The 14,715-nt window shown below is 50.2% G+C and overlaps 1 protein-coding gene across 2 annotated transcripts in view; it reads right to left on the bottom strand.

The window, feature by feature from the left end:
* The window catches only part of lingo2 (leucine rich repeat and Ig domain containing 2), a 578,579-nt gene that overhangs the window by 274,555 nt on the left and 289,309 nt on the right, over positions 1 to 14,715 (bottom strand). For both annotated transcript variants that reach the window (XR_005634271.1, XM_039758139.1), the window contains exon 4: positions 10,036 to 10,105. The gene's annotated coding sequence lies outside the window, so the exon portion shown is untranslated. The remainder of the gene's footprint in view (positions 1 to 10,035; positions 10,106 to 14,715) is intronic.

The following is a 14,715-nucleotide window of genomic DNA, read 5'->3' as shown; positions in this document are numbered from 1 at the left end:
CCCCAAGTATTCTGGGGCATGTAGTTTACGGGTCACTCAGTAATAAATCAATCTGGACTTTATATAGCGCCTTTCACAGCATAACCCAGCATGTGTGATGATTAAATAAAAATTAGAGTTAGGGTAGAAATGACAGGGAGTATGAGAGCTGCACCTGAACATCTCCCTGACAGGGGGCGCCAGGGAGCTTGAAGTGACTTGGGGGGGGTCCAGGGGTAAACGACCAGCGATGAGGACTTGGACTTTAGGGGTCACTCCGTGACAATAAGAGAGAATCCGTCAGTATTTTATATAGCGCCTTTCACAGAGAGGTCACTCAAATTCAAACAATGGTGAAAGACCAGTGACGGTGAAGGGTCCATGATAAATCATGGATGAGTCTGAAGAGTGACGGAGGGCACAACCCTCACTGATGGGGGGCACCACAGAGCTCGAGGAGTGTTCACAGACTGTGATTTGGGGGTCCAGGTCTAACTGTGCAGCAATGCCAGGAATTTGGGGGCTTGGAGTTTATGGAGAGAATTAAAAAGGGGTCCACAATGGACTGGATGGCAGCACAGTTAAGCCAGTTGGCGACGGAGCTCGATTTAGAGTTAACGTCAAGCCTGAAGCATTAATGCCAGGACAAGCGGACCCACTTTTAAACTGTTATATAGCGCCTTTTATAGTTCTGTGGATTAGGACGAGTCTCACTCCAATGTAGCATCTTTCTACCATTACAGCACTCCATGTTTATGCTGTCTGCTTGGCCACATGGGTGGACTGCCCGGTGCCCTCCACCCTCAGGTCCTTAAGGGTGGCAGCCCCCCATGCCAGCCAGTTTTCTTCCACAGAGTGAAGTCTTTTTACAAACAACATCCTTGTGAGAGGCAAGGCGCTATATAATCCAATCCCTGGGTCCGACATGTGCAGACGCATGCGTCAGAGAATCCAATGCCACGCTCGTGAATGACGATCCTGAATCAGAACTCTGGGCCCCTTGGCGTGCCGACACCATGACTTCCACGAGGACCACCTGGCGTAACGCCACGTTAGATGGGCTTGTTCTTTGAGCCTGGGTGGTCCATCGTGGAATATGAAATTCCAATTCTGAGTGTCCACGGAGTCCTAAGAGAACTAAACAGTCACCCATCTCCCCACAGTCTTTATCCAATATAGCGCCTTTCACCAGGCACACCACTGGAAGGCACTTTACAAGATCAAGCGATGAGGAGGCAATCTGTGAATGTCACAGAGGACGAAGGTCAGCAAGCTGGCATCGGCTGTTCATGGGTAATAAAGTGTGGGGGGGGGGTGCAAATGTCAGAATCACCTTGTGACCCCCTCACCTTACAAGGTGTGGAAATGTTCATAGAGGGTGCCATCTCAGCAGGGTTAGCAAGTGCAACCCTAACTGGGACATCCGGTCATAGAGGGGGCACAAAGAGTTGAGTAATTGAAAGGATTGGCACAATAGGGGATGGGTGGGTTGGTCGTGGGCATAGCTAGGAAAAAACCACACGGACACGGGAAGAACATACAAGTGGCACAAAGTCCAGGACCAGACAGGCCATCAAGAGCTGTGGAGTAGCCATATTAAGCACTGTCTGTGCCAACCACATGAGGGCGCCACATACAGTAAAATACAAGCTTCTTACACCCAAAGAGTGCCTTACATACAGCAGAGGGCGCTAATGAGCAAGAACGCCACCTCACCATGTCCTGATGTCTTGAGCTGAATGAGGTCGGGCATTGGAAAAGGGCCACCAGCACGACCAAAGCAAAAGGACAATTCCAACAGAGGGCGCCACTCCATTCATTAGTGGTGAATTTGGGAATTTTACAAAATCCAGAGGGTTTCTGTGCTGGATGACAGGAAACATGAGGTGTGTGTGTGTTGGGGATATCTGCCCCTTTAGTCAAACAGTCAGGACTAAGAAGTGCAGGGGTACTTTGGACCACCAGAGCAGTCTCTAGATGGACAATCCCAGGTCTTCTCCACATCCTACATGACTCCTGAAGGGATCTTATTAGGGCATGGAAGTGCAAGTTCACCTTGGGCCACCAGAGGGAGCTCTAGACATACTGACCCAAGGTATTGGGGGGATCTACGTGACCCTTAAAGGGGTCCTAACCTTAGGGCATAAAGCCAAGTCATGTCTGCCAGTCACAATAGGGTTTAGCTACCATTTAAAGAAAATGATAAGGCTTAACATTGTGGGAATATTCTGGACTACTAGAGGGCGCTCTACAGACTTTTGGTCTCAGGGCTTCTATATGAAGTACATGACCCCTTAACTTGGGGGTATAAAGCTAAGACATGCCTGCCACTCACATTAGTGGTGGGGTTGCCTGCCGCTTTAGTCAAACCGTTAGGACATGGAATTGGTGGAGTACTCTGGACCACCAGAGAGTCTTCTAGACATACAGTATGGAGCCAAGGTGTCTTCACAGTCAACATGAACCTGAAAGAGCCTTAACGTGAGGGTATTATGCCATATCAGGTGTACCAATCTCATCAGCTGCTCGTTTCCAGCCACTTAAGTCAAAAGATTAGGGCAAGGAGGTGTAGGAGCACATTAGACCACCAGGGGGAGCTCCAGACATACGGCCCTGAGGATTCTCCAGGATTTACACTCAAGCTGAGGGTATCAGGCCAGGTGACCACCGCCAGGCAGATGGACTTATAGATGTGAGAGGAGGCAGAGGGTTCAACTGGTTTGAATGTTTCTGTTCACCCGTAGGGCTCAGTGGGGCGGGGGGGGCTTTTGTTGAGGTTAGCTGCCCACTCTTATCCCCCAGGTGTCAATGCTCATCACCCAGTCAGCCTGGATTTGCACACCTCAGACAGAAGATTAAAGAAATTAATATGAGATGCCAGGTTAGGCATCAGCATTCATAGCCACGTGTCGTTACACAAATGAGCCGCGTCTGCTAAGGACACAGTGGGCCGCATCGGAGCCATCATCTTAGAGACCACCAGAATAATAAACGAGTAGGCGGAGACAGTACAGCAGTGGGCGGAGATGACTGCCGGCTTTCAACTGCTGAAGAGCAATCATGAGATCAGATGAGTGGAGGACGAGGGAGTCTGGGGGTGAAAAAAGACCCCGTGCCAATCCAGAGATGACGAAGGCTGACAGACCAAAGGGGCATTAATGTCACCAGGCCAAATGAAGGGGGCTCCAGGACCTCAAATGGGGTGACAGCCTCGGGATCAGCGAAATGAGGCCATCTTAACCTCACGCCACCCGACGCACACTATGGGACATCAGGCAAAGTGCTTAACAAACTGAACCTTACATGGAAACTGCTTTGAAAGGCGCTATATAATATCACCGAGTTACAGATTTAAACGCTGCCTCGGCGGGCCTCCTCGTTAATAAACATGAAAGTCACATTGGGATTGTGTGTTCACTGTGAAAGTCGCTATATAAAATCATAAAGTCATCCATGTAACCCCAGCCTGTGACCCACTCTGTGACTCTGAATGTGTCACTTCAACAGCCAGCGCTGTAACTGTACACATGGTGAAAACATTCAAAAGGATAAACGGATATGAAAGGCGCCATATAACAGATGGATGGCAAAGGTGCCACATAAGAGACACGAAGGCGCTGCCAATGCAAATCACTTTACTGTTGGCCAGCCGAGAAAGGCGCTATATAGTAGACCTGTGGAGTGACATATACTCTAGCAAGAGATGTAGCTACTGTTTGATTATCCCCCTGCTACCCATGCTATCTATCTATCATATAGTGCCTTTCACTCTGTCTATCTATCTGTCTATCATATAGTGCCTTTCACTCCATCTATCTACCTGTCTATCATATAGTGCCTTTCACTCCATCTATCATTATATAGCGCCTTTCCCAGTCTTCTCTATATTGCGCAGTGTCTTTTCTACTGTATGCACTGTAGTGCGCCCTCTCTGTCTAGTTTGTGTATTGCCTCTGTCTGTCTGTCTGTCTGTCTGTCTGTCTTTTCATATCTCTATTGAGTTCTGTCTCCTCCTCTCCTCCCTCCCTGTTTTTATCTTTATCTAGTTTTATTTTTTTATTGTTTGCCTCCCTCTTTCTTTTTCTTTTGCTCAAGTCAGGTCTGAGTGAACTTCAAGAGCTTCATGAAGAATTCAGTTCTTGAATGAATTTAAACATTCACTTTCAAAGTTTAACCCCACGTTCACCATTTCCTTCAGTTTTCTTTGTTCTTTTTTTTAGTTTTTTTGGTGCTGAACTTTCCAAAGTGCCCATCAGGACCCCGATGTCTTCTCGCTAATGACAGGAGCCCACCGGTCACATTTCGCTCGACTCGTCGCTCTCCCTTCATTTATTTGTAAATACGCCGGATGGCGGCCACTCGGCTGAGCTCCGCTAAAACTGTGACGGCGGCGACTTGTCTCATTAGGCGAGCGGAGACGGCGACAAACAAGGAGAAGCGCGCGGCTCGCTGGCAGGTCGCACTCATCGGCGGCACAAATGAAACTTGGAATTGGCTTGACGTGCAGGGAGCGCCTTTGTCTGAGATGTAATGTGATAGGACGGCGCGGTGTCACCGTAACCCCGGCCAAGTTTTCATTTTGTATTCCCAGCTGTAAGGCCCAAGGTTAAAAAGAAAGGGAAAAAAAAAAAACGACGGCGAGCTGAGGGGACCCGCCATCCTGCCGAGGAAATAATAACATCCTGTTCACCTTCATTTACCGCGGACAGCCTGCGCCGCCATTCAAATTAACTGTGGCAGCGGAGAGAGAGAGAGAGAGAGAGAGAGAGAGAGAGAGAGAGAGAGAGAGAGAGAGTGGGAGGAGCTTCAAGGAGAAGAAATGCGAGGCCGACGTTCAGGGAACCAAAAACTACGCACATGCGCAGCGTCAAATCTCTTATATTGCGCCTTTCATGTCTAGGGTCTAGTGCTGTATCGGTCCATTTCAGGTACTGCCGTACATAATAAATATGCAAAAGGACGAAGATCCAAGTCCTGCTATATGATTGTGACATATGGACGCTATCCAGTGATCTGAGATGAAGACTGGACTCTTTCATGTGTGTCTCTTTGGAGGGTCCTTGGGTCCCACTGGTGTGACTTTGTGTTGCTCATGGAGTTCCAAATGAGGCACATGACCTGCATTGTCAGGTAGCGTCACTTATTGCCATGTGGCGTGATTACCCGAGGATGATCCGGCTCATTGTTGAGGACCCGAGTGGCTGGACCAGGCCAAGGGGACGCCCGCCTAACATGTGGCTGCAACAGATAGAGGGTCATTTCTGGAGGGTGGGACTGGACCGCGTGTCTGTCTGGTGGGGTGCCAACTGGGATCCTGAGCTGTTTTGTTGTGTGGTGAGTGCAGCAACACGCTGTGCCAGTGCCTGCTCCCCTGACCCGATTCCTCTGTCTGTCTGTCTGTTATATAGTGCCTTTCTGTCGTCGGTCTATTATACTGTGTCTTTACTTATTTATTGTGTGTAACGTGTCTCACTATTTTATGGTGTCTTTCCTAAACATCTGATATATATATATATAGCGCCTTTCTTGACTGTCTATGTATTGTAAAGTGTATTTCACTGTCTTTCTATCGCCTTTTCACGTCTAGAGCCTTTGCCTATTTTTCTCGTCTACCTGAGTGCTCGTAAGTCGGGGGTCTCTATGGTTTAAAGAAAGGCGGCTGTCAAATCTGGGCAGCCCACCCTAATGCATGTATACGTGTGGCTCGTGTCATGGTGTGTTTTAGAGGGAGTCGTTCTGAATGATTTTGGCGAGTTCAGTGCCCTGCCCTGCATTGGTGGTACTGGTGGTCCTCAGCCTGGTGAGGGGAGCCGATCAGATTGTATAGCTCTGTCAGAAATTTGAGGTGGTAGTGACGGGTTGGTCACCGAGTTTCAGAGTGGAGGGCTACTCGTGTTTACTGTTTTTTGTCACCCCTTGCAGTACCAGGAAGGGGGGTCTCTCTTTGAATTGCCCTTCCCAAAGTTTCTTCCATTTTTTTTCTTGGTGTCTTTCTAGAGAGTCAAGGCTGGGGGGCCGTCGACTTTTTAAAGCCCACTGAGGCCTTCCTTGTGTGTTTATGAAGGGGCAGAACACGGTAACCGACGGCGACGACGACTCTCGACCTGGTCAACCAACAATGTTTCCCACACGAGCAGACACGGACATGACCAAGGCACACGCCATTGTGTGCGATGACCAGGGGGCCGTAAAGCTAAGCGTAAGATGGGCGCCCCGACATCTCACTGACCTGCCACAAGTCAACATCCTCCCGTGAATTCTCCCCAAAGTGATCTCATTACAACATTCAGCAGTCCACGCTCACGGAGACGAATGGCATACAGCTGGGCTGTGCGCGTCCAGAGTACCCATCAGCCACCCTGAACGTGCTGCCCGTTGTGGTTACTGCGTCATTGTCAAACTGCCTTCTCTTTCTGATTTCCACTCCGATTGCTTCATCTTCTTTAAAATAAAAAGGCGGAGGACACTTCAGACACTCACCGAGTTTTCCTCCTTTAGCAACTTTCTGTGAAGCAGGGTGAAGGTTCCAGCTGCAGACCTCCAGGACCCAATCAGATCCGCACGTTTCTGTCACATGCTCGCTACCTGAGTGACAGTCAGACGACATGCCACGCCCACTACAAGACACGCCCACCCGTCAGTCACAGTCTCATAGCTCCTCCCACAGTGAAAGGGTGTCTTATGAGGGCAAAAAGAGAAAAGCAGGTGGGAGGGAGGAGATGCAAATGACCGGGCGCATCACGTGACATCACTGAGGTAGGATTCGTGCGATTTGATTGGCTCGTCAATGGAGTGGAGCTCTGGGGGTCTGCAGCTGGACTCTGCTGATATGAGGTCCACCGTGTCCTTGAAAGCGTGAGCGGTCAGTCCTGCTGTGACTTTATTATTTTTATTTTAATTTCAATTTTTTTTGGCTTCTCTACCGAGTTTCCATGACTACGTGACAGCTAATCTACGCTTTGGGAAGTCGAGGAGTCTCCTTTGGAAATTTGTTGTGCCCCCCTCTTATTTTGTGCGTTATGAATGTCATTTGTGTTGCCGAGGTAACGTCCCATAATTCTCCACAAACACGGGTCACATGACCTCTTCAGAGCGGCGCTATAGACGGCCGTGTTTTTGCATATAGCAGGCGTCATTATGGCGTCAGAATAGACGTGACGGCCGTTTCTCGTTTTTCTGTCTTTCGTTTCGTCCTGCAGCTCTGATTCTCGTTGGATTGACAGATGAGGTTTGGACCCCCACGCCGATCACGTTACACGCGTGTCAAACACCGAGTGACAGGCCACACGCGTCACAGAGCAGCCTGCAGCACGGCACTCGGGGTCTGCTGGTCTCTTTGTTTGTTTGTTTTGACCATCCAAACGTGATGCGACCCCCACAGTGAAAGCCAAACCCCCCCATAATTCAACCAAACCAGGAGAATGCCGAGCCCGTCACATCTGGAGACCAGTCGGCTAGCAAAGTCGATAAAACACATCGCTGTTGGGGCAAAGAAAACAGACAGCACGCTGTGAGAAAGTATTTGCCCCCCTTCTGAATCCTTCGTTTTGTTCTGTCAGCCACAATGGATATGTTTAGATCTTCACACACAATGGAACTTTAGATAAAAGAAACCCGAGGAAACGGGCACTGGCACTTCATGCCCATATTTAGATTATTGCTACATAGTCACTTTATCAAAAAGCTCAACCAGCGAATTTCAGAGCTGCACTTCACCACCTCGGCCTCACCGACCTCCTTCAGTCACACAGCTCAGCTCAAAGGACACACAAGACGACAGGCGACGGGGTCCACTCAGGACGAAGAAGTTCCAAAGGACCACCAAAAAATGAAGATCAGAAGATGATCAAATCAGGAAGAGCAGACCAGCAGGCGCCACTCGGCCCAGCCGGACCCGCTCTGCATGCCAACATCACTTTAATAGTCCACAGGAGTCACATGACTGCCCACCGCTGCTGGGGGGCTCCTTTCACACCAGATGTGCTCCTTCTCTTGGCATTCGGGGGGTCCAGGACCTCACCGAGTGTAGCTTGGGTTTGAGTAGAAAAGTCACATGACTCATCGAACTCGGCTCACAGGCCCACCCTAGGGGGCTGAGACCCTCGACTGAATGGGCAGTTTCACCTCCTACATCACCAACAAGAGGACTGGCATACGATTAAAAAGAACTGGCAGACAATTACGTGTCAATGGAATGAAAAGGCCGCGTCCCCCCACCTCTGCGGCCACCAGCGCGTTAGAAGGACACTTTGAGGACTCTGACGCTGGGCTGCTCAGATGTGAGGGTCTCCACCAAAGTAAAACGTCAAGGCCTTTTTACTTTAATACTCAGTCAGCAAGAGGATTGTCAGAATAACAAGAATTAGGCTAATAAGAACACTACATGTTATGTATATAGCGCCTTTCACGTTTCATTAAAAAATCTAAATCAAAAAAAGGCAAACAAGTCAATTCACAGTTAGAAGATGAAATCACAACCAGCCCATCTTACCACCACCCTGCCGCCCTCTGGCACACAGCGGTGGTCAGCGGGCAGACTCTGCCCTCTTTAGCTGGCAGGAGGACCACCAGCAGGTCACTTCAATAGAAAAGAAACTCAAACAAAAGGACACTCAGCCAGTCCACCCCCTCGCCTGTCTGCATTTCCACGATTGATTCTCAGGCGCCCAACCCTGAAGGCCCAGGCACTTCCAGCAATGCCCACTAGAGGGGGGTAGACAGCCCAAGCTGGCCAGTGAGGAGGGCAAACGCCGAGTCCATTAATTTGCACCAAAACGCTGTGAAACAAAAGGACCCTCAGTTTGCACAAAAGGCAAAAGTGAAGTTGGCCGCAACACCCAAGGCAGTAGAAGTCATCAAAAGACGGGGCAGCGGGTTCAAAATGTCACAATTCAAAAGCAGTGAACTCCCAGAATATGTATGAAATGAACCAGCAGGGGCTGTGGTAGACCCTCGGGATTTATAGGTGGGGGCAGCGCCCGCCTCTTCTGGGGACCACCCACACATCACATGAAGCCCAAAACCAACTTAAATCAAAGCGGGACATCACACCGGACTCTGAACCGCCACCAGGCTGAGGTGACACTCGCCATTCCCAGCAGCAGCAGCCACTTTGTCATGCCGGCGATTGGCTGGGTGGCACAGGCTGAGGGCTTCACCCAACTAAAACCCCACATGTGCCACTTAATGCCACAAAAACCAAAGAGTACAAGCAGCCCACGGAGAGTAGAAAGACCTGCCTTGGTGACGGCCACCTCACGTAACTCAGCACTAACTTGAGGTGACGTCGCTGTGGTCACGGGTCACACTGGCCAAGCCTCATAAGATGACATCCATCAAATGTCAACTTCACCACAGTCAGGCCCCCAACACCAAAGGTGGTCTGTCACAATGTCCCCCTGCATAGAGGGCCGTTTAAGAAGGACAGCCAAGCATATCAAAGTCCTCAGTGAAGCCCCCTTCAGGTGACATTTCACTCTCTTTTCCAAATCTGCCATCACCTCTGAAACAGAAACACAGTGGACTTGTCATCAACAGGACGTCCAGAACTTTGAGGCAGACCACGTGGGAAGGTTTTGTCCCACCAAGTAAAATCTCAAGCAACGCCCCCCAACACTGGGACTGCGTGAACTTCCAAAGACCACTTAGGCCAGCAGCCCAATGTGCAATAACAGCAGAATTAGCGAATAAGAAGCACAACGTCCACCACGGTGGCCAAAGATGTGGAGTAGCCAGGCTTCGAGTATATGGGAGGCTGAGGGTCGAGGTGATTTATGTTAGGGGGGGGCAAGAGTCAATTGCAGGATAGAAGTTGACGATGACACCAGTACACCCCAGTGGCCTGCATGAATACGCAGAAGGGGACGTGGGCAGGAACCACGGGATGTGCTCCTCGGTCAGCCTGGAACTTCATATCTTGTTGAGAATGTCAGGCTGTTTTAGACGGGACTTCACCTGATATTAGACAGGTGGGGCCATCAACTAATTATAAATAACATTAATAAACTAAAAGCAGCCAACACCGCAGATTAGCCAAACAAACGGCGTTTCACTTACTGTTGCTGTTATTGTCTTCTTCCAAAGTTTTCCTTTAAATTACTGCATATCCACAAAGAAAGGGGAAATCCTAAAAACAAAAAGAATTGGACTAATTAATATTCATGAAGCCACTCGTAAGGCAGGTTTAAAAATCTGCTCACAAAAACATACAATCCTGTCTGTAATCAAGATGCTAACTCTTGAAGGCCACATGGGTAGCGGGACACACCATTTGGGTGCCAGCATGTCCAACACTTTGCTGTGCCAGTTGTGCTGCCCATCATATAGCGTCCCGTTCACACACGTTGGATTTTATAGCCCCCCAGGTGTGTGCAGCGATGTAACACTCATGGCATCTAACAATACAATACAATATAATATAAATCACACAAGGGGGGGCCGCAATGAGCTTACAACAGGCCCCGCCTCTTGACAGCCCCCCAGCCTTGACACTCTAAGAAGATAAGAAAAAACTCTACCCTTATAAGATAACAAAAATGGAAGAAACCACCAGAAAGGCAATTCCAAGAGAGACCCCATTCCAGGTAGGTTGGGCGTACAGAGGGTGTCAATAAAGGGGGTCAAACACAACACAATGCACATAACAGAACACAAGTCTTCATCAATACAATATAATAGAATAAAAGAAATATTACAAGGACAGAGCAGAATTCAACAGGAGATGACATCCCATTATAGGATTTGAATTTGTTCAGAGTGTCGTGTGCAGCATTGGCCTCCACAGCAGCACCAGGCAAAGACCTGAGAAGAGCAGTTGGGCATCTTCAGGACCACGGAGAGCGGCCAAGACAGACAGGGAAGCTTCAGGACCACGGAGAGCAGGCAGGCAGGCTGGCCGGGCGGTTCAGGACCACGGAGAGCGGCCACAGTGGAAATCAGCTGCGGTATCCTTCGTCGTCCTGAGTGGCTCCACCCACGGACCAAATAAAGACGTCCCCATTCACCCCCTTTCCTGACACTAACTCCATGAACTTTGACAAGAGCCATGAGGAGGAGGAGGAGGAGGAGGAGGAGGGAAGACTGAAGGTTTACAGCAAACGGAGATTATCTGAGTGGCATGTGTAGGATTAGAGAGAGGACCCCGGTTGTGATTCTTCCAGAAGAGCACGGCGACACAGCTGTTAACAGAAAGTTGTACCCCAATGTTTGGCTCATACAACACAACCACAGACACATGGAATGAAACATCAAGTAGTGGGGATGACAGCGGGGCGTTAGGGGCCTTCAAATCTCAACATTTGGGAAATGAAGGTGAAGAGGACGGGTGATCTTGCTGGTCTGACTGGTCCTATCATTATCACGATTGTTGTGATGTTCCTGCATGCAGACCACTCTGATCTTCTTGAGCTCCCCCCATGTGGACTCATCCAACTGCACCTCAGAAGGCTCACTTGGACTTCTTGTGGTCAACACTTTCCACAACTCTGTGAGCCAATCCAAGGCCAGGTGGCCATGAACCCCAACAGGGTCCGTGATGTCACCTCTTATGCCAGCTTCTCCAGGTGTGACCCACGGATGTCACTGTGTTATAAAACCAGACCAGTAATATGACTGACTCCCCCCAGCATACAGACCCGCGGGACGACATATTTGTAAATGTCACTGTAAAGTGGCGTCACCACAGCTGCAATAATTAGGAAACTCAACTTGCTTACCCAACAAACGTCTCCGATTACAAAATGACAAGAAAGCCACCAAGCAGGGCCACTTGACCCCATAATTCATACACAAGGGTTGAGAAATTACCGGAAAACGATCAACTGAAAGCTTCAAGGGCTGCACTTGCTGGGGTCAACATGTTAGCTGTGCCAATGTGTCGATTTGTGGGTGAATCAGTGCCCGCTGGCACAGTGTGAGTATGACAGCATCATTTGAGTTGCGTGCAAAGGTGAATTCATTCAGAGATGGGGGGTCAGGGTGGTCCAGTGGAGCCACGTGGACAGCCCACATGTCTGGGTGCCAGCGTGTCCAATACTTGGTTGAGCCAGTTGTGTCATCAGGTGTCATCCCACTAACACACACTGGTTTACATGGCACCCCTTGTGCCCTGCAGTGGCGCCAGCCCCCTTAGACGAGCACCGAGTGGAGGTTGGTGAGGCTGCGGGAGAGCGGCGCGTGTTGCCAAGGCGACGGCGTTTCGAGAAGAGTCGATGATGGCTCCCCTTTGTGTTGTGATTGCCACCTCGCCGACACTCTCTGCCATTTTGCTTTCTCTCTTTTTTTTTTCTTAATTGTTTTCTTTCTTTAAAAGCCTGAAATGTGTTTTTTTTTTCAAGTTGCGTTTGGGCACTCGTGGCGTGCGAAGGCCTGGGCAGGCGGCTTGGCTTGGCCTTGACTCCTTTCTCTCTGCAGTTTGCCACGCCAGAGCCACCCAGATTTGTTCCATTTTATGAATCCTCTGCATGTATTGCTTTACGGGGGGCTTGTAATCCCCACGGTTTATTAACTGGGGGCACTGGGGGGCCGCATCACAAGGCACGCCGTCCCATCAACTTCACCGACAATCAGAAATGGAGGAAACGCTGATAAAGAAAACGGGATACCCAAGCCATCGATTTGTGACCAGTGTGTCCAGTTCAGGGGCTGGGGGTTGATGTTCATCCCAAAGTATAAAGAACAAGGCGGGCATTTTGAGCACATGCCCACTCTCACTGGGATAACTGGCAAACCAACCAGAGCAGCATGGCGGTGCCCGATGCACAGAAGACTGTGGGGTTAAAAAAAACTCAAAACATGCCAACTACACGCTGCCAGTGAGAAGAGCGGGACTCAAACCCGAGACCCCACAGCCAGCAGGCAGACCATGCCACCCTAAAGAACAAACCCATTCTGGGGGCATCAGGACCAAAGCGGGAAACAGCTGCAAAATGGGTGCCAGTCCATCTGCCCGACCGCGTACACACACACCCAGGGTCAGCCAAGAGTCGCCACAGAGTCGAAAACAACTGTGCCACGTGGGGCAAAACACACAGAAAGTCCACCCGGCCATTAGATGGCTTCACTCACTGTGGTGCCACACTTCACCGACTCTGCCTGTGCCAGTTCAGGGCCCTGGCACCTCCAGCCATCACAGGGCCCACTCATTCACACATCAGGAAATGCAAGTGGGACGAAAAGCCAAACGCTGGAGAAAGTGTCACACAGCAGAGACCAGGACAGGACACCGAGGTGGCAGCACACTGACACCACAACAAGAGACTGGCAGCTCCGTGTCCCCATACCCAGCTACGCCTCTGACATTAGCACTTGTGTCACAGTAACACAGAGGACACGTCACCCTCTGCCCTAGAACAGCAGCCTTGAGATGTTTGGGTTGTAGAAGGCATGGTGCTGTGAGGGTGGCAAGTGGCATGTCCATGGGAACAAAGGGGTACAAGATGGGCACGGCGTGTCAATGCAGATGCAGAGAGGTGACATACTGGAGGACACCAGTGACAAGCTCACTCTGGTGGGGGACCGCTGCACCCCTGGCACTGCGGGGGCCCCTGCTGGTCATTCCGGTAACTGCAGATGGCGAGCGGAGATGAAACAGAAAGAAAGTGAAGTCTGCAGTCAGGCATGAAGCTCTCGTGTGGTGGGCTCGGCCGTCTCCCCTCTCGTTGGTCCCCCCTGACCGGCCGCTCTTTCTTCTACCACCTCAGTTGGTTTTGATTTGCTAAAGAGAATCGATCAGGAAAATGAAAGGCAGGCCCTCCGTCAAGCGTCGGGTGAAGTTACCGGCCGGAGGACTGCGGCCAGATGAGTCGATGAAGATGGCAGCCTGACTCAAACCAAAGGGGCAAAATCACCAGTGGGACGCAAAGCCAATCTCAGATGGATATTCCAATTGAATTTCCCCGGATTTCCGGCCCACTCTGTTCTACAAACGCACTTTGGATTTCTAATTTCTGGAATCAATGAAGGCTCAGCACGCCAATGCGCAGCGGAGTAACTGCAATATGATGAATGGGGGCCTTTAAACGTCTTGTCTTCTCCTTCTCGGCGGCTCATTCATCAAGTGTGGGGAAACAACCCGGATGATTAATACCTGAATTTCATTATTTTCCCAATAAAATAAAGGAGGGGTTACAATATGAGGTGAGCGTCACCTCCGGCTGTCTGCTGCGCACCTTTGACTAATTGGCATTCACCGTGAAAACTGCAAAGTGAGGAGGAGAAGGCGGTGCGGCACCCGCTCACTGGCACGCTGGCACGCAATCCATCAGTTGTGTGGGTACACACTGGACATGGAGGAGAGCAGGTAGAAAAAAAAAAAGTGCCTCTCACGTCCTGTAACACTGGGGGGCACGGACCCCATCCGTCCAAACTCCACTGATAACACAGATTTATAAAAGATAATAAAAAAAAGGGGGGGGGGACAGGACCACCGAGAGTGAGAAAAAAAAGTGACATCGGTAAGGACACCCTTAGGTGACAGGCGAGGGTCCACAGTGGCTTCAAAGAACTAGAAAAAGGGGCAGGTGGGGCACCGCTGAGCATCTCCCAGCAGATGGCGCTCTTCTGAAGTGATGACCTGAGCAGCAAAGTCACCTCGACAATCGATGGCACCGCCAGCTCAGCAGGGTCAACCTCAGCCAAGTCTTAACACTTTGTGTCGCCAATTTCAGGGTCCGGGACCCTCACAGGTCTGTGCGTGCCTGTGCTCAGGAGCAGGCTCAGATGTGCACTTCTGCCATG

Source organism: Polypterus senegalus, chromosome 7 (assembly GCF_016835505.1).
Source record: "Polypterus senegalus isolate Bchr_013 chromosome 7, ASM1683550v1, whole genome shotgun sequence".
Classification (NCBI taxonomy): Eukaryota; Metazoa; Chordata; class Cladistia; order Polypteriformes; family Polypteridae; genus Polypterus; species Polypterus senegalus.
This window is presented reverse-complemented; position numbering and strand designations above follow the sequence as displayed.